At 40.8% G+C, this 26,240-nt stretch overlaps 1 protein-coding gene across 6 annotated transcripts in view; it reads left to right on the top strand.

Moving 5' to 3' along the window:
• Positions 1-26,240, top strand: part of KLHL29 (kelch like family member 29) — a 540,917-nt gene that overhangs the window by 57,036 nt on the left and 457,641 nt on the right. For 3 of the 6 annotated variants that reach the window (XR_010599378.1, XR_010599380.1, XM_005297329.5), the window contains exon 2: positions 24,396-24,505. The exons of the other annotated variants lie outside the window; for them this stretch is intronic. The gene's annotated coding sequence lies outside the window, so the exon portion shown is untranslated. The remainder of the gene's footprint in view (positions 1-24,395; positions 24,506-26,240) is intronic. 6 annotated transcript variants of the gene reach the window in all.

The following is a 26,240-nucleotide window of genomic DNA, read 5'->3' as shown; positions in this document are numbered from 1 at the left end:
GTCAGTTGGCACCAAAGGCTGCGTGAAAGGGGGTCGGTAACATTGGGAGCGCTTGACTTGACTTTAATGATGTGACGAAGGGGAAAGAAAAATAACTAACAAAGCAAAGCAAACATCATAGATCATTTACATTCAAAATGTATGTGGTCTGTCCTAAGAGTGATCTCTCTGTGGGTCTTTAACATGTAACACACTGTGATCTACCAAACGTGTAATTTTTCATGTATTTTTAATTTTACTGTGAAATTAAAATAAATATATAATTCTCTCTCTTTCATTCTATAGTTATGATATATCTAGGTTTAAAGAACTGACCTACTTCTACGATTTTTGATAAGGAGGGCGAGAACATATTTTGAGAACCAAAGGGGTGCAGGCTGCAAGTAAAGGTTAAGAACCACTGGTGTAAAGTGTTCTGAGATTTACACGCAAAAAAGTGCTATATGTGCAAAGTATTTATTGCTGAAAAACAGGTTGCCGCTGAAAGACCGTGGAATGACTCTGCAGAAACAGGTTTCAGAGTAGCAGCCGTGTTAGTCTGTATCCGCAGAAAGAAGAACAGGAGTACTTGTGGCACCTTAGAGACTAACAAATTTGTTAGAGCATAAGCTTTCGTGGACTACAGCCCACTTCTTCGTATGCATCCGAAGAAGTGGGCTGTAGTCCACGAAAGCTTATGCTCTAATAAATTTGTTAGTCTCTAAGGTGCCACAAGTACTCCTGTTCTTCTTTCTGCAGAAACAGGTTCAATCGGCAAGGTCTTTTTCTCAGAGGTTGGTGTTTATACCAAAAAAAGTAAAATAAATCATCATCAGAAAGTTAAAAACTGGTCAGGTTAAGGTTCTGTGGCCCCTATGTGTGAGTCTCAGTTTCCATTCTGTCTCCCAAGCACTGCTGGTAGTATAGCCCTTCACCTTTGCAAGCTAAGTTGAAGTGAACCTGTTGTCCACCAAGTACCAGCTAGTTTCCCAGCATTTTCTCCCAGCCTCCTACTGGCTCTGTTAGGTAATTGTTCTGCTCTTCGATTTGTTTGCAGCAGTTGCAGGTAACAAGCATAAACAAAGATAGGCGAGTCACAAAGTAGATTTTCCTCTGGGGGATGATTGTTGTTTGTAGTCTAAAAACCACAGATGCATGATCAAAAATTTTTTTTCCTTAATTTTGCATTAATATCCTTGAGGATTACAATGGTGTAAACACGCTGTTAGATCCGCAGGCATATGAGGCAGTTTTAATAATCCATCCCGATTTCCCCTTTCCCCCTCTCCCCCCCACATCCGTCTCTTTTGTGTGAGAGGTATTCGGTGTACTTAGCACATAGATGCAACTAAAGTAATGTGGTGATTGGTTGACTTTTTGTAACCAAAAGCTATAATTTTGAATTATCCCTTGGACTGGAATTCTGTTTTGCAGAACAAAAAACAGGGCTCTGATTGTTTGCATTTCTTTGTACCTACTGGGAGCACTGAAGAACAAGTTGTTGTGGGACTGAAAGATGAATGGGTTTAAACAAGTTTTCAGTAATGCAAGTCGGGGGGGGGGAAACCCGGAAACAAAATGTAACTGTTTTTCACATATGGAAAATGATCTAATCAGGAAAAAGATTGCAGCAGAAACAAGGTTGTTTGAAAATAGAGTATTTATGTCACTGTATAACAATACACAGTTGTGGCTTACCTTTCTGTTCGAGTGGTGTACAGTGATGGGATTGTAAATGTCACTCTGTGCTAAATGTATGCAAACCAAATTCTATGAAGCAATGATTTAAAATAACAACCGTCTTTCATCTTTGGAAAAACCAACAAATATTATAAAAATCTAAATTGTCTGGCAGAAGTAGCTTATCTTCAGATCCTGACAGGATTCAGCATCTGAAACGTATAAAATGTGCTTAGTTTTAGCTTTCGAGCCTAGATTTAGTGAGATGCTCAGAAGGAAATCTTTGGACCAGTTTATATAAATTGTAAAAATGGGTCCCTCTGTAGTCATAAATAAACTATTTTATCAACTTTTGATCCATTTATAGCCAATGATTTTTATCAAGTAAAGAACCCAACCCAGGCATTGTCTGTCCTTTTAAGAATTAATTGTGAACTGCAATACTTAGGCCTGGTCTACACTAGGGGGGGATTGATCTAAGATACGCAACTTCAGCTGTGAGAATAGTATAGCTGAAGTCGACGTATCTTAGTTCGACTTAGATTGACTTACTTTGCGTCCTCGCGGCACGGGATCGATGGCCGCTGCTCCCTCCGTCGACTCCGCTTCCGCCTCTTGCCCTGGTGGAGTTCCGGAGTCGACGGGGAGCGCATTCGGGGATCAATGAATCGCGTCCAGACGAGATGTGATACATCGATCCCCGATAGATCAATCACTACCCGCCGGTAGTATAGACATACCCTTAATCATTTGGGAGGGAGGACAGTCTCATAGTTGAAGCTAGGAAATGGGAACTGAGACTTCAGCACCCAGAGCCTTCAATGAATGCTGCACAAACAGAGCCCCGGTAGAGCTCCATAGGGTGCAAGGAATCAGTCACACAGAGCTCATTGTAGGATTGAGGCCCTAGTTTCCAGTTTAGGATTTTTCTGCTAAAAATGTGTGTTTAGATGTAGGTCTGGCATCCTAGTTATCTGTTGAAAAGACCACTAGGGCAAGATTAGATCAAGCACACCAGTGCAGGTTTGTATTTAACATTGGTTTTTTTTCTCCCACAACATCACTCTGTCTTGTTTCAAATATCCCTAAGCCATGGGACATCCCTTGGAAGGCTATTTCATGGTCTAGTATAATAGAGCTCACTGGCAGGAAATGATTCCTGATACTTGGCCTACATTTTTCTGGTCAGATGGATCTTCCATTTAGTCAGAGTTTTACCATATTCACTGCTGTCTACTCTTTTTTTCTTGCTTATATTGATGTAGAGAAACATGAAAGTTATATGAAAACTATATTTAAAAAAAAGGCAAATGCAATAATACATCTGGAACCAACAAGACTTGTGCCAAACCTTATCAAATTTAATGATTTTTAATATTTCTCCCCTTTTTCTTGCGTCCAGTTTATAGCTTAAATCACAAACTTTTGGGGGCAATGACTTCCTTAATATTTGTAAATTCATAAAGTGCCATGTGCACAAATAGCACTAGATTATTACAGTGGAGTCACCAGATGGTGCTGTCACACATAGTTTTAAAAGTCCTTTTTCTTAGTGTGTGAGCATTCTTCAGTCTATGAAGAAATGTTGCATTGTCAGTTTTATTATGGAGTTTATTTTTAGAAGAGTGGTTACAAGCAGTAATAATAGTTTGCTGTCTACCTTGATCTCTCTAACTAGAGAAAATTCTTGGGACAGAGTTGTTCCATGGGAGATGCACATTGGTGTTGGGTTAGGATTCCTGGAAGAAGAGAATGCCCTGCATGTTGTTTGACCACCACCTCTCAAGGACTAGTGTATATAAATAAATAAAACAAGTTACATTAAGAAAAGTGAATATCACTGACCTCTCTCTTCCAATGCAAAATCAACACAGAATCATAGAAATATAGGGCTGGAAGAGACCTTAAGAGGTCATCTAGTCCAGCCCCTTGCACTGATGCAGGACCAAGTAGACCATCCCTTGCAGGTGTTTGTCTAGCCTACTCTTAAAAACCTTCAGTGACTGGGATTGCACAAGCTACTTTGGAAGCCTATTCCAATGCTTAACTATCTTCATACTTATGTTAGATGTTAGGAAAAACTTTCGAAATGTCTGTTCCTGCAAATTAAGTCCAAAACTTCTCCTACCTTCAGTGGACATGGAGAACAATTGCCTTCTTTGTAACAATCCTTACCGTACTTGAAGACTGTATGCAGGTCCCTCCTCAGTCTTCTTTTCTCAAGACTAAATATGCCCTGTTTTTTTTTTTTTTTTTTTTTTTTTAACATTTCTTCATAGGTCAGGGTTTCTAAACTTTTTATCATTTTTGTTGCTCTCTTCTAGACTCTATCCAGTTTGTCCACATCTTTCTTAAAATGTGGTGACCAGAACTAGATACAGTACTCCGGCTGAGGCCTTGCCAGTGCTGAGTAGAGAAGGACAATTACCACCTGTCTTACATATAACATTCCTGTCAGTACACTCCAAAATGATATTGGTCTTTTTTTCAACTGCATCAAATTATTCATATTCAATTTGTTATCCACTATCACCCCCAGATCCTTTTCAGTGGTACTACTGCATAGCCAGTTATTACCCATTTTGTAGTTTTGCATTTGATTTTTTTTCTTCCTAAATCTAGTACTTTGCATTTGTCTTTATGTAATTGTTGATTTCAGACCAATTCTTCAGTTTTCCAAGATTGTTTTGAATTTTCATCCTGTCTCCAAAGTGCTTGCAACTCCTCCTAGCTTGGTGTCATCCACAAATTTTATAAACATACTCCCCATTCCATTTTACAAATCATTAATGGAAATACTGAATACTACTAGACCCAGGACTGACCCCTCTGGGGACCCACTACATTTGTTCCCCAAATAATGACAGCATACTCTTTGAGTATGGTGTCAGGTTCCAGAGGGGGTAGCCATGTTGTTCATTCAGCCAGTTATGCACCCACCTTATAATAATTTCATCTAGACCCCATTTCTCTAGTTAGCTTATGAGAATGTCTGTCATGTAGGGCTATATCAAAAGCCTTACAAAATCAAGATATATCATATCCATAGCTTTCCCCAATCCACTAGGCCAGTATCCTGTCAAAGAAGGAAATATGGCATGATTTGTTCTTGACAATTTCATGCTGACTATTCTTTATAGTCCTCTTATCCTCTAGGTGCTTACAAAGTGATTGTTTAATAATTTGTTCCACTTTCTTTCCAGGTATCAAAGTTAGGCTGACTGGTCTATGATTCCTCGGGTTCTCTTTGTTCCCCTTTTTAAATATAGGCATTATGTTTGCCCTTCACCAGTCTTCTGGGTTCTTACCCATCCTCCAAGTGTTCTCAAAGATAATTGCTAATGGTTCTGAAATTGCTTCAGTTACTTCCTGAAGTACCCTAAGATGAATTTAATTGGGTCCTTTGACTTGAATACATCTAACTTACCTAAATATTCTTTCTTTAACCTGTTCTTTCCCTATTTTGGCTTACTTTCCTTCCCCTTTATCAGTGATGTTAATATTGTTAAGTGTCCTGTCACAATTTACCTTTTTAGTGAAGACTGAAGCAAAATAGGCATTAAACAATTCAGCATTCTTGATGTCATCCATTATTAGCTGTCCTTCCTCGCTGAGCAGACAACCTACACTTCCCTTTGTATTTCTCTTGCTCCTAATGTATTTATAGAGCCTCTTCTTTACTGCTTTTTTGTTCCTTGTTAGGTTTAATTCATTTTGTGCATTAGCTTTTCTGATTTTGTCCCAACATGCTTCTGCTATCCTTTTTGTATTCATCCTTAGCAATTTGTCTATGTTTCCATTTTTTTTTAATAGAATTCCTTTTTGATTTTCAGGTCATTAAAGAGCTCCTCATGGAGCCATATTGGCGTCTTACTATTCTTCCTATGTTTCTTGTGCATCGGAATTGTTTACAGTTGTGCTTTTCATATTGTCTCCTTCACCACCCCATTCCATATCCCCCAGCATATCCATTAGTGGAATCCAACTAAAGCAAGTCGATAATTTTACCTATCTCGGCAGCAACATCTCCAATGATTGATCTCTTGAGAAAGAGATCACGAACAGGTTACAGAAAGCTTCTCAGTCACTAGGAAAGCTATGCAACAAAGTCCTGAAATCCCACAACATAACCCTGTCAACAAAAATAAAAACTTGACAATGCTTTTGTGCTCACATCTTTCCTCTATGGCTGTGGGACCTGGACACCATACAAATGGCATATCAATCAGCTAGAGGCCTTAAATATGTGGGCTCTGTGTGCCATTATGGGGATCTGCTGGCAAGACAAAATTACCAACCTGGAGGTTCTCCAAAAGCATTGAGGCCATGCTGATAAAAGCCCAACTACGCTGGGTTGGACACATCATTAGGATCCCTGAACATCAACTCCCCAGAAAAATTTTCTATGGAGAATTGGCACAAGGATGTTGGAATCATAGCCAGCCCAGAAAGTGCTACAAGGACAGCACCAAGAAAAGCATACACTTTGGTGCAATAAAACCAGATGATCTCGAGCAGGCTGTGTCAAATAGATCAGCATGGTGACACACAACACTCCGAGCTTTCCAAGTATTTGAAGAGGATGGAAATAATTGATTATTAGTTGAAAGGGAAAATCATCATACCACTACTATAGCTACCAAGACGCTCACCAATAACTTTGTCTGCCTGATCTGCTCACGAGCATGCGCGTCACTCTTTGGGCTTCAGAGTCACTCTCACTCCATAATCCACAAAAAGAGAGAGCATGAAAACGTCATTGTTGAACCGACGGACTATGTGAAGATTGTCTCCTTGAGAAACTGGCAGTTCTCCTGAGCTCCTTTATCCCTTAGGTTTTCTTCCCATGGGACCTTACCTACAAGTTTCTAAGTTTGTTAAAGTCTGCTTTTTGGAAGTCCATTGTCCTTATTCTGCTGCTGTCACTCCTTCCTTTCCTTAGAATCATGAAATCTATCATTTCACGATCACTTTCACCCAAATTGCCTTCCACATTCAGATTCACAACCAGTTCCTCAAACAACCCCTCAACATTTCCAAGCTCATCATCAGAAGTAACCTCACCACATGACAGGACATACTGACTCAAAGCAGCATCAGAGCCTGCGGAAACAACAGATGCAAACTCTCCAGACATATTTCCACTGCTATAATGATTAATTCACCCCACAACACACCTTTCAAGATCCCTAGATCCTACACATTCCTATCACAACATAGATGCACTGGACGAGGTACATCACGAAGCTCCAAAAACAACTATGTGGTTGAAGCCGGACTGGCACTACTCTTTCGAATGAACTCACACAGAAAAATGATAAGACAAAAACACTCTATCACCCACAGGCGAACACTTTTCAGTCCTCATCCTCAAAGGAAACCTGTGCAATATCTTCAAAAGACAAGCTTGGGAACTTAAATTCATAACTCTGCTGAATACTGGAAACCACGGTCTTAAAAGAGGCACTAGTTTTATGGCTCATTACAACAACTTGTAACACACCCTGCTGCCTACTAAACCTTCTTTGTCCTACAGTGGCAGAGGTGTTAATTTCCTTTTTCATTTTAATTGGTTTCACGTACTGTGTATGAACCCCTTATGCTTAATAATCTGTCCCATCTTGTATTTAGCTTGGATACTCTAGTTACCTTCTCCGGATCTGAGGAAGAGCTCTGGGAAGCTTGAAAGCTTGTCCCTTCCACCAACACAAGTTGGTCTGACGAAAGATACCTTACTTACTTCGTCTCTAAAATTATATTTGTCCATTTCTTTTATCACCTGTGTGTTTTTTCTTGTTGCAGCCATTGTTCTAATTTTCTAGAAACCTACTTTCATAGTTTGTTTTGCTTTTAGTAGAGAACTTTTCAGTTTTGGGTTTCCTGATGGCTTTCACCAAGACTCCTCACTTTTACCAAGACAGAGTCCATAACTTTGCCATGCTGTTTGCCAGAATGGCTACCTTCCTGTATTAGTGTAACTTAATTTTTTTTTTTACAAGGATAGGTTGTTGCTCAATCACAAAACTGGAGGACCAGTTGACTGTTTTGCATCTGGTCCCTACCCTTTGACCTGTCTGGCTTGGGTGGCCCTATCAGGATTGAAAACTCCCACCAACATAGCTTGTTGATTCAGTGCTGCACACAAGCATTCCCACTCTATCAAGGTGCAATCCACAGGGAAGATATTCCTTGGACTTTATTGCTTTTAAATGTTAAATAATTTCTATGCTTTCTTAGTATTACACAGTCAGTTAACTCTCTGCCCCTTAGCCAAACTATACGTATCTACTTTTTTAAAAAAGTTGTAATGATAATCAATTCATCCCCTTAATCATTTATGTTGTTTTTCTCTACTTCTCTAACTTTTTTGGAGTGAAAAACAAGTGCTGCCAGTGTGTACAATAATGGACTGTCCCTTCATAGCACAATGATGAAATGTCTCTGCATCTGAAATCCTAAATCACATTGGCTTTCAGCCATATAGTATTGCATGCTGATCTCTAATTGACTATCCACTAACTCCTCTAGGTCTCTTGGCGGTATTATGTTCCAGGTTTCTCTCTCCCATGGAATGCCTGTACACTTGTGTGTACATAGAATCATTTCTTATTATTACTTTGCAGTTGTGTTCTAACTGGCACACAAATGCTATTCCTAGGGTCTCCTTATAGTTTAATATGTCATGTAGCTAAACCAAAAAAAGCCTCCCAAAACTCAAACCATGTACACATATGCATCAGAGGCTGCATCTACACTGCACTCCTCTTTCGGTAGTGTGTAGAGTACATACCCATGTAGCTCCCCTAGTAGGGGTATAACTAGCAGTATAGACTGGGAGGCATGCTTAGGCGAATACAGTAAAGCAGGGTAGGCAACCTATGGCACGCATGCCGAAGGCGGCACGCGAGCTGATTTTCAGTGGCACTCACACTGCCCGGGTCCTGGCCACCGGTTCGGGGGGCTCTGCATTTTAATTTAATTTTAAATGAAGCTTCTTAAACATTTTAAAAACCTTATTTACTTTACATACAACAATCAGTTAGTTATATATTATAGACGTATAGAAAGAGACCTTCTAAAAATGTTAAAATGTATTACTGGCACGCGAAACCTTAAATTAGAGTGAATAAATGAAGACTTGGCACACCGCTTCTGAAAGGTTGCCGACCCCTGCAGTAAAGACATGCCTGAATGGTGTGGGTATGTATTTGAGTATATTCCCAACATGACTGTCTACTTGCCAAGCCGTTGCCACCATGTCTACACCACCACAGGGAAAGGCTTCAGCAGAGGGGAAAGGCTGTGGCCAGGAGAAGCAGCAGGGAAAGGCTTGGCCTTTTCCCCGCTGCCTCTCCTTTGCCAGAGCATTTCACTGGCATGTGTAACTACACACCATGGTGTGGACATGGTGTGCTTTTCACTGCAGCGAGCAGCTACACATACACTAGATGCAGCTGGCGGTGGTATAGAAGTGTAGACGTGGCCTGAGGTTTTTCCCTGAGACTATATTAAGCAATGTTGTATAAATATACTCTTGAGGGAAGAAAAGAATTCTACAATGCTTTTCCTGTTGCTGCTTGTTACAATGTGGGGGGTTGGTTTTTTTTGTTCCTTTTTTGAAGTAGGTTAAACTTAGGCAACCTTTTATCATCTCCCAAGAGGTGATGGCTGCTAACATTAAGATGCTACATTTCCTCCTTTACCAGTTGCAAAGCTGTGGAAAAGTGTAGGTTTGTCTCCTGGGTCTCATCAGTTCATTTAAAGTAGCCAGTTCATTTTGTGTATTTGGACGACTGGCATTTTTGCTCTGTGAGATACTGGTTAGGTTAGGCTTGTACTTTTGAGAGCGCTTTAAGTCTTAAATAGTCTTAAATACAGAGCTGTAGAAGACCCAATCTAAGTTAAACAAAAAATCATAATTACTTATTATTATAAGAAATGAACAGAAAATAGATGTTTCAGTCCTGGGTGAGGTAGCAAATACTTTGCCTCCTGGAAACAGTTATTAAGAAAATTTTATTTAAGAATATATTTTTATAAAGTTCACCAGGCCATGTTCAGTTAGCTACTTGGCTAGGGTTGAAATGGTTTAAATCAATGGTGCAGTTATTCATACAGTAGAAACTAAAATGATGCTCCCCCACTAGTCTCTACTTTCTTCAGAGGAAAAAGTATCTTAGGCTAGGTCTACACTAGGGGGAAGGATCAATTTAAGATACGCAAATTCAGCTACACGAATAGTGTAGCTGAATTCGACGTATCCGATCCGACTTACCCTGCTGTGAGGACGGTGGCAAATCGACCGCCGCGGCTCCCCCGTCGACAGCGCTTACTCCTAGCTGGGCTGGTGGAATGCGCGCGTCAATTCGGGGATCGATTGCCGCGTCCCAACGAGACGCGATAATTTGATCTCTGAGAGATCGATTTTTACCCGCCGATCCAGGCGGGTAGTGAAGACAAGCCTTTAGATTCAATTCCCTGCTCTGTTACAGACTTCCTGTGTGACCTGGGGCAAATCACTTAGCCTCTTTCTTCCTCAGGTTCCAGTCTGTAAAATGGTGATAATAGCATATGGCCATTAAAGTTTGTGAAGTGCTTTTGTGATCTACTAATGAAAAATAGTGTAAGAGCTGAGTAGTATTATTAAATAAAACAATCCCATAGGCCTGATCCAAGGCCCATCATGAGCTTCAATTTAGGCTCCAGGGGTATGTCTACACTAGGGGGGGAAAAAGCACAGCAAGTCTCAGCACCTGGGTCAACTGATTTGGGCTGGCGGGGCTCCTGCTACAGGGCCAAATATAGCACTGTACATGTTCCCATCAGGCTGGACCTCAAGTTCTGAAACCTGGGGAAGAGGGTGGATCTCAGCCGGAGCTCCAGCCCAAGCGGGAAAGTCTAAACTGTGGTTTTGAACCCCATAGTGAGAACCCGGGCTCTGATGCTTGTTTCCGCAGGTTTTTTTCTGTTTGTTCTGCAGTGTAGATATACCCTATGAGACTACACACAACAAGATGAGTAAATAAGAAGTAAAGAAAGGTGTTTTTTTTTTTTCTAATACTGAATGTAGACAGTATTAGTGGCTTATTTTAATCTCAGAGCCTTTACGATATTAACTCTAACAGAATTGATTTGATGTGTTATCTGAATAAATAATGCTAAAATATAAATGAACTTTCAGTACATCGCCTGCAGAGAAATTGGGTCTGCAGTAGTCTAATGAGTGTATACATCCTCATTTGAGATTTTACATGGAGTTTAAAGTGAAGAGGTAGAAAGTTTACTCTCATGTGATGAGCGCTACCTTTTTTTAATACAACTGCATATATTAAATAATGGATTTGCATCATAGCAAACTAAATGCTGCAAACCTGAATATTGTTTTCGAAATGCTTTCTTCCACTGTGTCTCTGTATTACAGTGCTCTCTGGGTTTAGCCCTTTCATCATATAACAAACAAGTCAGATCCCAGTTCAGCAAAGCACTTAAAACATGTTTAAGTCTAATTGAATTCAGTGGAACTTAAATTAATGTTTACATGCTTGCTGAACTGGGGCCTCAGTTTGCAACTGTAAAAAAGAGTTGAGGAGAGTGTTGAAATCTAGATTTCCTTATCCCTCCAAACCACTACTAGTCAACTTGCATATCTTCCAACTTGCATATCTTGCACTGTGCAAGCCAGCTGGGGTCTAGTAGATTCATAACATGCTATCCCTCTGGAGATCAGAGTGCAAGATTCTAATTAGGTCCTTCAGGTCCTCAGCTGGGAGTGCTGTGGAGTTACTATACTTTACTCCTGGGGGAAGAAGAGTCTTTTCAAAGCTTTGCAGTGATACTTCTGGACAAATCAGGATTAGCACTAACTGGCTCCAAAGGGAGTTTTGCTCAGTCCTCCTTGTCAAGAAGACCTGGAGTCTTCAGGGTGGAGGAAGGAAGGAATCTTGAGGCTCAGAAGTCCATAGAGGAAGAACAACAAAGCATTCTATGGAAGTGTGAGTTTTACATTTATTGTAAAAGAAATGTGTCATGCTAATTAACCATCTTCACTAACTGAAAATCCCAGTCCACAATAATCATCAGATCATAAAATGGCTTAAGGAAAATTATTTCTTCCAATTCTACAGAAGCTGTAAAGTGCATGATCAGGCAGAAAAATACCTTCAGAATAACTAGGTGTACAAAAACATATTCCCATAGAATTTTATTTGTCCTCTTTTTAGCTATCATGCAGATATTGGTGCCTATGAATTTTTTTTCAGCATTTTTGAGGGGTTTTGCTGCCAAGGTAAATTCCTTCTTAATACACTTGACTCCCAGTCCCTGAATAGATGCAGTTTCTGTGACAATTCTGAACCAGATTTTTAAGCACCTTTTTCATACTACATTTACCTCTGAAACCTCAAGTTATGAGACTTAGAAAATACAGCCTTGAGTTGACTAAATTAACTTTTCCTGATCCAAGAGATTAAATGTTGCTGTAATTTTTTAAGTAGAACCTGTTTAAGTAGAATTTGCCATCAAAGAAAATCTTGTGAAGTTGAGCAAATAGGATTTAGGGAAAGAGTTCTCCTGGGGAAACTGATTAGTTAATACTTAAGTAATCTTTGTCTTTTTGTCATCCCCACTGCACTTCCAAACCTGCAACAACACAAATGATTCTTGGATCAAGGTGATACTTGAGTCCTTTATTGGATAAATATAAAAAATAGTAGATTATTTGTTTTTATTTTGGCCTGAGAACAGGTATAGACTCTTGTGATTCCTTTAATAAAACTCAAAGTAGGTCATAATCCCCAGCACTGTCTCCTTTAACTAGTTTTATTCTCAGTTTCCAGAGTTTTAATTACAGTGGTTGCTCCCATTAGGTGGTCTTGTTTCATGGCAGGATGTTAGACAGCATTCTCACTCTCAGTCATTTATGTGGACTGCGGGTATGTCTGTCAAACCATAATGAGCAATGAAAGAATGAAGAATGTTAATTTAACTGATGCTGCTTTTGCTGTTAACGGTAAGTACCACCAGCTGCACCTCATAAACATTGCTGTTTGTCTGCCTGAGCCCTGCTATTCAGTGAGGCCTGGCTTGATTGATAGAGGCGGAATTAGAATGATGGGTTGCGCAGAGCAACTTTCCTGTAATGCTACTTCTGTGAGTGGTTTTTTTATTGTGAGAGACAGCTCCTAAATTTTAATTGCTTTTCGAACTTGCAAGTGCTGCTTGTGTCAAATGTTGATAATTGGTTTATGACAGAGGTATTCTAAATTAAGGAGAGGTCAGCACAGATAATTTGCATATTACCTACTAGAACAAAAAAGGTTCTGTTGAAGTGACACTTCGCTACTAGGAGGACTTCACTCTTATGTGTAAAGTTTCCATTACCGATACATGATTTCTTAAAAAATGAGTCGTACTAGGAAAGGAATATCTTGAATAGCAGAGTGCAAAGTCTATAATTAGTGAAGTTACTGAACAATGTACAACTTTATGAAGAGTTTGGTTCCAGCACATTCAACATTCATGATAACCTGCAAAATAAAGCTGGACGCTTCTGTAAATCTATCCGTCTCGGTATGTGTTAGGCAAAATATACACTTTGCTTCTGCTGAATGCTTCATCATTATATCGGCCAATATCAAGCAAAGAACATAACACTGGTCACTTGTGCTCTGGTGCCACCCTCACCTTGTGAATCTCTCCTTCCTTTGGTAGCCATGGGGCCTGTGTTCTGGTTGCCCATATGGTATGTCATCCTTTCCAGTGGTTCCCTGCTTGGTCTCAATGCCTTGATCTTTTCCTAAACTGTTTTTATTTTTTGCATGACCCCTTATTTGTATATTCTTTCCCCTTCTCACTTTTTAGGCCAGTTTAGACACCCTTAGTTTGATGATGTTTATTTGCATTTTACTCTGTGTGCATGTGCATAAAGCATTTAAGGAGTGGGAAGGGAAAGTAAAATTAAAATTTTAAACTTTCTCAGTAACATTATATTATTTTCCCCTCCCTTCTAATACCTATCCCAAACTCTGCATGCTTAACTATTAAAAGGGACAATAATCTATGACCAATCAAAGTGCCATCAAACACTTGATTGGGCCACCATTTAGCAAAAAAAAAAAAAAAAGCCATTAATATTTTCCAACACCCTACTTAGGTATGGAAGTACAGAGCCTTCTCTAGTTCTTTTGTTTTCTGTATATCGTTAATGAATAAACGGAAGAAGGCAGTGATGGAGTGCTGGGATGGGAATATACAAACCCTAGAGTGAGCTAGGTGAGGAAGGTGTTAATAATTTGGCCTTCAAACAGAGGACTGCAGTTAGTTCCTCTCTGCAGCACCTGTGAGAAATATTCAGCTTAAAATAAACAACCTTCCAAGTGGAGAAGATAAAAGAGAGGAAACAGACTTTGGAGAGCTGGCCACCTTGCCAAGTGGAATACAACCCTTCCAGGCTCAGAAGGACCTATCCTCACAAGGACTGAGAACTACAGCTACAAGTAGAGGACTGAGTTTTGGTCTGTAATTTGGGTTAGGGGTCAGAATGCTGGAGGAACCCATGCCCTGGTTGCATTTCTTGTCCCCCATTTGTGCCTGCTGGCTTGTTTGCAGGCAGATGCTAATCCAGGGGTTTCCTGGTGGTATGGAAGGCTCATTTTAGAGTGTCTGTCTGCTTCCAGAGTGGGACAGAGTACACCGGTTTCCTTGATATAGGGGAAGGCCTCTAGACAACTAATTCGTGGGATTTTGTTCATCTGAGCCGGTGTATGGACTGACCAATGGGCGAATAGTAGCAGCTGACCAAGGCTTGTCTAAAGAAAGCAAAGGCCTTGTTATGGACTCTGTGACTTTGGAGACTAACCTCAGCCTACACTTGGCTTGGAACAATGATCCTTATTCAACTAGATTTAACTTGTGAATTTAAATAAGCACCGCTGTCTTCCCAGCTTCCCCGTGGAGGCATCTCTGTCATTTATTTGTCTGTAGCCTGCTGATCCTCCCACTGAGGGCACTGCATGCTTGCCTAGAAGCCACAAGCCAGGATCAGAACTCAGGAATTCTTGGCTCCCACTCCAGTGCTCTGACTGTGCCTCTTACATGAGTCATTACATTGAGCATCACCCTTCTCCGCCTTCCTCTTCAGGTGTTTATCTGTCTTCTTTCTGGTGTTGATCTCATCTTTGCCACCAGTAGAGCTACGATAACAAACGTTCCCTAGTAACTGGATTAGATTTTCTGTCTTTAAAATGGGGTGAGGGAGGAAGAGAACTAGTTTTCTAAGCTTCTGATCACACATGTGAGGTAATTATTAACTTCAGGCGGACTGCATTAAACAACAAATAAACAAAATCTTTATTTTCAACAACTCCATCACCATTGTGCTCATTTTCCTCAGGCAGGGCATTCCAGATAGACCACTTAATGTACTACTAACCATTATCTTCTCATCTAGTTTGCTCAGTATTGACAGATAATAGATGATCCCATTACAAATAAATTTGACACTGCATCCACGAAGATGTGAAAATTGGAGTCTCTCATCATGATTTAAAATGTGTGCTCCCTTGCTCAAATTGGGTGTAAGACTCTACTTGCAGATAAAGTAGACCAAATTGCTGGAAAGGCTGCTTCAGTGGCATACAGGTTAATGTAGATGTATTATGTCTTTATGTAACCCATAAGAGGATAACTTTTTAGCAGATGATTTGGGCTGAATGTGCACTTGATCAGGGATCCTCATTTATAACTCATGGTCACACTACTAGTATGGCATGAAGTCACCCCTATAATCATGAAGATTAATTCTATAGCTATACAACATAGATTGGGAGGAAAGATCCTGAGGTCTTGTGATTAAGGCACTGGATTGCGGACCCAAGATACCTGGATAATATTCTCACTGGCCCCTTGTGTGCGCATGGGCAAGTCACTTCAATCTCTTTCTACCTCAGTTCCCCATTTCTAATAATACTTCCTTTCATGCCCCGCCCCATCATTTTTTTTTAAAGACTGTATTCTCTGTGGGAAAGATACTGTCTCTTCCTATGTATATGTACAGTACAGAGCATAATCTGGCTCCAATATTAGTTGGGGAATTGTACGCACTATTGCAATACAAATAATAAATAGTTGCCTTTGTTGGGGGGAGGGGAATAATTTCCCTGCAACTTTCCATATGAATTGCAATAACACCTTGGTCAAAATATAGCAAATAACCTACTGACACACACGTGACTTAATACAAATAGAGGAAGAAGTGACATGATTCATGTGTAACCATGAGCATATGTCCTCTTTTCTTTGTAACTCTTACCCCCCACATCCTTTGCCACCTTTTGCTGTGCTATGTCTGTCTTTTGAGTGTAAGCTCCTTGGATCATGGACCTGTCACCTTTATTTGCCTGTGTCACTTCAGTGGTTCATACTGCAAGCCTCTGTGAAACGAAACAGCCCCACTGTGCAATACAGTGAAAAAAGGCTTGTTTGTTTGTTTGTTTTTGTTTAGTCACTTTCATGCAAAAGTCCCCTGTCTGGGACACCCAACGGAGCAGGCGAGTGACTGTTCATGTGACCAGCCTGCACCGTTAAATGCTCCATGGATCGCTGTTTTGAGAGCTTCTGATTTTAAATGACAAAAGAGGGACAGAGAAATTGAGTGAGAAGTTCTGAGCTGAGACTTTAAATGAGATGAAGTGTGTGACAAAGGAAGAATGTTCCCAAGTAGCTGGAGATGCAGAGGAGAAGGCTCTTGCACCTGTAGTGGGATGAGTGTGTGGCAAGATGGACAGGGATTAATGTTAGCTGAGCAGAAGGAGCAGTGTGAGAGACATTCCATTAGGTAAACTGGAGCATGTTTATTTTGGTCTCAACACATACACACATCAGTTTATTGAATAACAAGCTTCTAATAAATCTTTACAGACAGGATGCAGAACCATTCCTGGGTCTATAGTGCATATAACATTGGCCTTCCAACTTGTATTGTCTAAACTCACTTTTGAAAAAAATGTCTACCACAAATTCCTGACTAACAAATCAATATTCGTGTAGACCTAAGAGGACTTTCTCCCTTCCATGTATCTATATAAATCCAGCTAATCGTGGTGAGAGGTGTAAGTGTGTGTGTATCAAGGGAAGTGTTTTAGTTCTACTGCTTACCTATTAGTGGCTCCCTAGATAAGATCAAAGGAGTGAGAATGGAGGTAAAAATGACATAACAGGACACAAGTTTGCTTTATACTTTGGCAAAACACATTAAAAGTGGCAGGGGTCAAGGTGGTTGTTTGAGGGTTGGCAGGCTGTCTCAATGGCTTAAGCAAGTGATTTAACCCACTGTGCATTATTATCCTTGTAGTTACACCACCAGCCATTTGATTGGCATTTCTGGGTTCAATCCTTAGGTTGTTGCCGGGTGCATTGAGGAGAGACTGGGAAGGCTCTGGAAGAGTGCTGCCTCCTATTCTCTATCCCCAATTCCATGCATGCACATCTGGACTATGATGAATTATAGTGACTGTTGGGAGAGTTTTTATGATGCTGGGCCACTGTGGTACAGGAAAACAGAGGCAAAAAATCTATGGCACCACTGCTGCAACTCCTCTAAAAGATAGATTTTAATTGTGATTTTGTGTGTGTGTGTGTGTGTGTGTGATGTTGGTCGTGTGCATGCATTCCACAGCTTCACATGGTTCATTCCTCCACAAGTCTCAAATCCCACCCATCTGAAGTGTTGGAAGTAGCTAGAAGACTTTGGCTGCTGAAGCAACTATCTTTGCTCACAAGGATTCCAGTTACCCCGCTCTAGGATGCAGCAGCTCTTCAATACTTCATCTTTTAAAACACATTTTTCTTTCCTTTGTATTAAACACCCTCAGCTGCCAGTGTCTGGATTTTTGGCCAATTCTGCTTGTGTTTTTTGCCACATGCTTTTTTTTTTTTTTTTTTTTTAAATGTGGTGTTTATTTTCATTTAGACTTCAGTTTAAATCTAGTGAAACCAGAACAAGCCCACAAAGTATAAGTTGACTGTAGAGACCACATAATAGTGGGGAAAGACAGATGTGTAGTGCTTCCTCAGCACCACATGGAAAGGCCGCAGACCCTGGGTTTATATAGCCTAAGTCACTTTTCATTTTTATTATTTTAAATTGAGCAGCTCAATATTTATTCCACTCTGTATGCATCCGAAGAAGTGGGCTGTAGTCCACGAAAGCTTATGCTCTAATAAATTTGTTAGGCTCTAAGGTGCCACAAGTACTCCTGTTCTTTTTGCGGATACAGACTAACACAGCTGCTACTCTGAAACCTGTCAATTTTCATGGCATATCATCCTTAACTCAGTTGAATGACATCTATAGTACCAAGAGAACAACGACATCTATAGTATCAAGAGAACAAATTCTTGCTGTGAACACATTATTTTAGATTGTCATGGGATCCAGAACTCCCATCTGCTTGCTTGACTCTAAGGTACCCGGCCGCCTCCCACACGCAATCAGCTTCCTTCTCCCTCTTCACCTCCAAAGAGCTTTTTTTAAGGCAGGAAGAGCCGGTAGTCTGTTATATCTCTGTGGTGGCATCCCCCAAGGACAAGTCAGGGTGCTGGTAGTCTCTTAAAACATAATGGGGAAAGGCAGGTTAGGGCTCCTATGAGTGCATGAGGATGCTGCCCACAGCTAGTCCGTGCCTCTGACTGGCTAAAAGGGATACCATGTCAGATTTTCAGCTTAAGGCTCAAGCCCCAGCCAAAATAAGAGTAGGGGTCTTTTCCCCCCTCCAACCTTAACACCCCAAGTGGTCGAGTGAGAGCACACACAATGCATCTTCACATCCCTCTGCTTTAAATAAGTAGAAATCACTTTTGTCAAACCTTCTGGACACATGGGAGAAATTCAGCTAGTTAAGGAACAAGAAGAAATACCTGTTACTTCAGCCAGAATGTAATAGGGATCTTATCGAAGTTACTCCTGTAGGTTTTGAAATCCTTTCTGCAGGAATCTTTTTAACCACCTGTTTCAGGGTGCTGTCCAACTCAGGCCACCCCACAATGGGGCAACGCAGTCACCCCATCTCATGTTCCCTAATTGGCACTCACTCAGGCATTTCAAAATAATGTTCCCTCTCTTGGGTTCTGGCATATTAAGCCGTAAAATAAAATAATCAGTTTGGCCTTTCTAGGCACAAGCCGTTCTTCCCAAGTCCTGTTTAACACACACTTCCTTCCCGTTTTGCAGCAGCAGGCCAAGGAGGTTTCTTCCTAGTTTCTGCTGTCTTTTGGCTCTTTGCTAAACCCAGCATGGTTCCTTTTAGCTCTGTGATCAAAGTCTTCCTGCCTGTGGTGCATGGTTTCTCTACCGTCTTCCTTTTTAGGACAGGGTTTCATAGTCTGCTATCATCCTGGCTCTACTGCTGCAAAGCCTTCTTGCTTCCTTCAGGTCTCTGTATCCGTGTGAACACACAACCCATCTTACAGAATGCATGGCCTGGCTACCTCCTCACATGACCTTTGATTATCTGACTCAGCACAGGCCAGAGCTTGGGGGAACGAATGGGTTTGTGCCAGTTTTGCTTGCTTACAGAGAAGGCCTGAAAAAAGTTTCTCAAGGGCAAAAACAAACATTGTTTTATTTACAATGGACATTTTAGGTATTTTCTATCTTGGCAGACTCTGGAATACCAGTAAAACTTTTAACATCTCAGGATACAGAGGCTGAAAGTTGAGCAACAGGTGTAGAAAACAATTAAACTTTAAAAGTCTTTATTCTTGTTGGTGACACCTGTAATTCCAATGTCTAACAGCCATTTTAGTGAGAAGGTGAATTTTGGTTAAGATACAACAGCCACTGCTTCAGTTAAGAGATTAGAGAACTCTCAACATACTGTGTGCCTCCGAGACGCTCACCAAATCCTCAAGAAAGCCAGAAGATCATAATGAGGCATGAAAAGTTCGCTGTGAATTTTTAAGGACATCCAGCTAGTGTAGCAAGCTGCTTGTGTCCAACTTCAAAGAAACTGTATTGCTGAGGTGAACGAATTTGCTCAGAATACTGCCTGTTCATAGAAATAGACTTTCTAGAGTCTATTTTTTTGCATCTGAATATCCTGTCTTTGAGCGCCACATATTGCAACATCAGTTTTCACTCAAAATTTTTTGGGAACATTTTAGATAATTTAGAACAGACAAGAACTTCTCCTTTGCAGCATGACAGTTATCTGTATGCGTTAGCTGCTAGAGATAAACATTGTCTGGATAATGTAATGACCATTAATAATGGTCTAGAGTGGTCCAAGGCAAGAGAAGGTAATCACATCTCATGCTTTGGGGGTCTAACCTCAGGCTTCATCTCCATGTGCAGCATTGCACAAATAGGCATATTAGAATTTTAACTTTCATTTAAAGCAGTGAACGCTTTGGGGTTCGCAAAGTGTATCAGGGGGTCTCAGAAAAAATTCTGTAATGGCGGACAGATCCGTCCCTTGGGCCGTCAGCCCAAGCCCCGTGACCATAACTTCCTGGCAGAACATAAACTTCGGTTGGATCAGTACACTAAAACCAATATAACTGCACACCTAAAAGGACTTGGCACAATGTTCAGGCAATACTTTCCAGTTATGTCAGCTGATAGTGACTGGATTGGCAACCTCTTTGATGATACCACTTTCTCAACGCAGATAATAATAAAATAAAAATAATAATATATGGAGATATCCTATCTCCTAGAACTGGAAGGGACCCTGAAGGGTCATTGAGTCCAGCCCCCTGCCTTCACTAGCAGGACCAAGTACTGATTTTGCCCCAGATCCCTAAGTGGCCCCCTCAAGGATTGAGCTCACAATCCTGGGTTTAGCAGGCTAATGCTCAAAACACTGAGCTATCCCTCCCCCCAATATTGAGCCCTGAGGAAAAAGAGAAATTGATTGAGATCTCCTGTGATTATGAACTAAAAAGGAGTTTCAGGAGTCTGTCATTGATCAACTTTTGGCTGAGTTTAAGAAACGAGTACCCCCTGCTGGCAGCAAAAGCTACTATAGTTTTGTTACCATTTTCAACAACTTACTTATGCTAGAAAGTATTTTCCTCATATGCACATCTGAATACCAAATACAGAAGCAGACTCAATGCTGAACCAGACCTGAGACTTTATGTTTCTCCAATGGTTCCAGACTTCCAAGAGCTATGCAGATCAAAGCAAGTACATCCATCACAGTCAGGAGATTTAAACTTCAAGACTCCTTATGAGAAATGGAAAGGGAGGTGGATATTTTTTGCTGTTTCTAAAATTAAATAGGCTGCTAGTGTTGTTTTTAAAATTATTGTGAAGAACAAGTTTAAGCTTTGTTGTAGTCGTGCGTTGTTTGCATGGACTGCTCAAGACCCGAATGCTTGTGGGAGGAATTCTTTATTTGAGTTGGCTTCTTAAATACCTTCATGCTGTTTCAGGTTTGGTACGCCTTGATGAAATATGTAGGAGGATTAATCAAAGTGATATGAGCTACAAAAGTGAAATCTTGGAAGAGTGTTGCTGTTTTCATAATGTAATAAAATTAATAATATAATAATGTAATAATAAATGTGTTATAAAAAACCCAAATTATTTCCAATATCACTGCTTCTATAATTTATGCACAGGTAAGTGAGAAAATACCTGGAAATGTTCTGTTTTAGGAGGGGGTTTGCGAGATTTGATATTTTCGTGAAAGGGGTTGGTGAGTTGTTAAAGTTTGGGAACCACTGATTTAAAGCATCAAGTGTAGACCCCTTCAGGCAAGATACCAGATTAGATTGACCACTATTCCATTATGAAATGGCCGGTCATCTTTCCCTATAGAGCTGGGCACCCAGAAATAATCTGTGGTCCTTGTCTAATATCGATTGTGTGCACAACTTCTAGCAAAATGCCCCTCTCCCCTCCCCTCCCCTCTCCTCCCCTCCTCTTTCCCAGTAAGTGCTTTGTTTGCAAAGGATTCTGGCGAGCTTTTTTGTAATACTTATTCATTGCGTTTGAGTCTGTGTAAAATAGCTTTGTTTATGATCTGATATTTTTAATAGCATATTTCACTGTTTCCATTTAAACTGAGAAGTGACATCTTTGTTTTTCCCTTTTAAAAGGCAGCATAATCCAGATGCCTGTCAAAGGAATTGTTGATGTAGCATTTTATGAGCAATCCTTCTGTTTGAGTTTATTTTTGTTTTGTCAGAAATGTTTGCCAAGCTCTTGTGAACTCCCCGTGAATATTACTGAGGTATGCTCCCTTTGTAAGAAATGATTATCCATGCAGGAATACAAATTGTACAGTCAGTCATAATTCTGGGCCATGAAAATTTTTTAAAGCTATGGAATGCATTAGGAGGGGTGGGGTTTCATTTTTGTCTTCAGTGTACATTATCCAGCATTGGACATCTTTAAAATCACTTTCTGTCTCACCATTGACTTACGTGCTGAGGTCTGTGTGCTCCAAAAGATGGAGATGATATCAGCCCACAACACCCAAAGTAATTGGATATTTGAATGCTAAGCTACACTCCCATCTCTGACATACAAAGATGCTCATTTTCTGCAGTGCTAAACAGTGGCCCGTCTACCTGGTGTCTTATGTTCACAAGGTAGTTGATGTCTGAAAAAATAACACATTAAAAAGGAAGTGATAACTATCGGGTAGGGAGTTTAAAAAACTCTCTCCTCTCTAATTTGGCTCATACAGGACATGCATTTTGTTTTAATGGCTTAGAATTTTATGCTGAATCTGCAGTTGTTACAGTTGTTTTCTTAATGCAATCTGCTATTGAACCACAACTAAATTTGATACGATTTAAAAAAAACCATCTTTTAGAAATCCTTTTCAGGATTTTTTGCTGCTAGGTATGTAAATAGCAGCAAGTTTAAACACACTCTCTAATCCTGTTTTTGTGTTGCCCATATAATAATTTTGCCTGCTCTTTGGGACAGCGGGTGGTGGAAGTGGTGATCAAGCAAGGATTTTGGCATAAGCCCTTCTTTATAAACCATTTTCATGGTGGAGGATTACAGCTCTCTCTCTCCCCTCCACCCCCTTCAGACTGCCTCTGTCTAGCTGTGCCTGCCATTTTTCCCTCTTCCCCACCTCCATTTACATTAAGGAGCAATACTGCATCTGGCTGTGCTTAGAGCACCCCAGAAGTCAATTTGGCTCCGTGTAGGTGTGAACCCAGTCCGCCTGCATGGAGCCAGTTGCAGATTGGGGCCTTCGCTGTTTGGGTATTTGAATAGTGCTTAGGACACTATTCTGTATGGAATCTCTGCATGCTAAACTAATACAACAACCTCTCCCAACATTTTGCTTTTGTTATTGCTGTTCTCTCTAATAGCACATCATGCAGTTGGGGGTGGGGAGGGGGCTTTATGAGTCCTTAGAATCTATCATCTCTTGCTTAAAACCGTATGTTGCGACATACTTCTCTTATAGATATTGTACTCAGAATTTGTGCCATTCTCATTAAACTCCATTAAAGGAGATATAGCCTGGCCCTGTGGATAAGGCATAGGAGTGGAGAGGCCTAGGTGCTTTACACTTACTTGCCATGTGACTCTGAGTAAGTCACTTCAACTGCTTCTATTTCTGTTTCCCTTCCCTCCCTGTGGCGTATCTATTTGGATTGTAAACTCTTCGGGGCAGAGACTGTCTCTTAACGTGTGTTTGCACAGATTGTGTTTGAGGCTTCTAGGTGCTGCCATAGTAAAAATAATTGATGGTAATACTCAGTGGGGGGAGGGCCATGAATGCTCACATCTCATGAGATGGAGCATGTGACTGTGGTGCAGCTTGTAGGTAGAGCCCCTGAATCGTTTTGTGCTTATTCAGAATGTATCTAAAATGTAAGTAGTGTGTATCTGTCAGTGCAAAGTGTGTGTGTGTGTGTGTGTGCGGGGGGGGAACGCTTAACTTGAGGTATCTGGAGGAAAGAACCACTGATTGCATTGTTCAAGGGAAGGAAGCTAGCTGTAAATTGGGAATTAATTTATACTAACTCATTTACCTGTCCAAGGATCTCTTGTCACTGTAAAAATTTTCTCCATACAGCCCAAAACTCAAAGTAAAAATGTGAAATCAATAGGTAGTGTTATATTCAGTTAAAATAATTGTATTGATTCCCAGATAATGGCAGCAGTTCATTCTTGCAGGGATACATGCCACTTCCTGTCATGAAGATTACTTTCACATATATTACATCTGAAAGAGGGAACATAGGCATAAAACTGCTTTGTTATTATGAATAGTGACTTTACACTAGGCATTAAAACTATATATATATTTATTTGAAATTGATCTTCTGGGATTATTTTTACTGCATAGGCATGTTTCAGTACAGTCATATAGCTTTTAAATTATCTTGGTCCACTTTGTCTTGTGCATGTGCTTGTGTGCTCTCTTTTTTTGTAGCAGTTTATTAAAGAGAAGATTGCCACAACCCCCTGGTTTTTTTCCATCTTGATAAGAGGGTTAACACCATGTTACCTGGGGTATTGGCCATTCTCTGTTAAACCCTAATAATCCACCAGGAACCTGGCTCTCTACACTTCATGGAGATTTTTGTCACCTCTGGGAGATTAAAGTTCTTCATGCCGATCATGGTGACATTTAACTTCTCCGATTGTGGAGCTATTTTTCACTTGTGCTGTGCTCATTGGAAGGCTCTTCTTATTAAATATAGATTACTTCATCTTCAGATAGAAAATAGCCTTTTTTTTCTTCAACTCTTTCTAGGTAGTCTGGTTTCCCAGAAATCTCCTGCTAAATGCAAGGATTTGCTGTCCTGCAGTTTACTTACTGTATTACCAGAGATTGAATTTGACACAGATTCTGGAAACCACAAGGTAAGAGTACAATTATTTATTTTTTATAACCTAGAAAACAGTTTGTTTTCATGATAGCAAGTCCACCTATAAAATCTTTTCAGCTTTCTCCTTCATGACCTCTTGTCACCTAACAAATACAATTTGGGCCCTGTTTTATCTTTCAATGACTGCAGTAAATCTGTATCTGGGCAGATGCAACTGAATTGCTGCATTACAATATAAGAAGTGGGGAAGTAGGGTAAAAACTGATTCTGCAAACACTACCATGAGGAGTCATATTTCAATTCAGTGGGATGACTCAGAGAAGGGAGTACAATGTCAGTACTAAGACTTCAGAATCAGGCCCTACATTATGTAACCTTTACAATAAGAAGCTATAAACTGGGTGGACAAATTCTATGTCTTAATTTATATACGTGCATGCACAGGCTTTATTATATATTACACACAAAAATATGTTAAACAAACATTATTAAGGTTGCAAAGATAAACACTCAAAAGTGAAGAAACACCAGAATTAAGATTGCCTAAGTTTTTTTTAAACAAAACAGACTAAAAAAATAGAAATTCCATCATGCGGCATCCACGTGGGTCATCAGCACAGTTGGAAGCTTTAGATCCACTTCACAGACCTCTGCTACTTGAGCTAAAGAAGTAAATAATAGCAGTAATCAGTTGTAATCTTCTATGTGGACAAGCACTAGCGGGAGATGAGATTTGCCAAAGGGTTTTACAAATACCTGCCGACAGCAGAGGAAAGATGGGACTCTGGAATCTTGGGTTCCAATCCAAGGCAGGGTGCTCTATTGGACACACTCTTCTGCCTGTTTCCCCCAAGTGTGACCCCCTTTGCCCTTAACCAGACCCTGTCTAGACATGTCTCTTTCCCACCCGTCTCCTTGTTCCAGTGCTATTCGCTTTACCTAGACCAGCAGTTCTCAACCAGGGGTCTGAGGCCTCCTGGTGGGCTGCGAGCAGATTTGAGGGGCTCTGCCAAGCAGAGACTCACTGGGGTTCAGGGCAGAATGCTGAAGCCCCGCCACCCCACGCCCTGCCACCTGGGACTGAAGCTAAAGCCTGAGCAACTTAGCTTCACTGGGCCCTGTGTGGCGTGAGGCCCCAGGCAGTTACCCTACTTGCTACCCCCTAATGCCGGCCCTGGCTTTTATATGCAAAAAAACAGTTGTTGTGGCACAGGTGGGCTGTGGAGTTTTTATAGCATGTTGGGTGGGGGGGCTCAGAAAGAAAAAGGTTGAGAACCCCTGACCTAGACAGTATCTGTCTCCACTTCTCAGGTTTCTTATCCCAGTCCCAGACTTTCTCTCTCCCCTCCCAGACTCAGTCTTCTTGTCCAGCTATTTCCAGTTCCCTCCACCTCTGATCCTTGTCCCCAGTTTTCTTGTCTAGCCCCTCCTAGTTCCCAGTCACACCCCATTCCTCATCTGATCTCTCTCTTCCCCCTCAGCCCAAGTTTCCAATCACTCTTATGCCCATATTCTACGTTCCCCCAATGGCTCTGTCTCCCTCCCATGGTTCCTCATCCAGTTTGTGTCCTCACCTTGGCTTCTTCTCACAGTCTCTTTTCCCAGTCTCTCCCTGCCACCTACCAGTCCCCTCCCCACCCTAGGTCCTTGTCCTGTGCTCCTTCCCAGGTCTGGCTCCTGTCCCCTTTGCATTTGAATTAGGCAGCTTCCTCTTCCATGCTGTCTGGATGTCCGCAGGGGGTTACTGAGGGAACAAGAGAGGCTTCCTG

Source organism: Chrysemys picta, chromosome 3, assembly GCF_011386835.1.
Source record: "Chrysemys picta bellii isolate R12L10 chromosome 3, ASM1138683v2, whole genome shotgun sequence".
Lineage (NCBI taxonomy): Eukaryota > Metazoa > Chordata > Testudines > Emydidae > Chrysemys > Chrysemys picta.
This window is presented reverse-complemented; position numbering and strand designations above follow the sequence as displayed.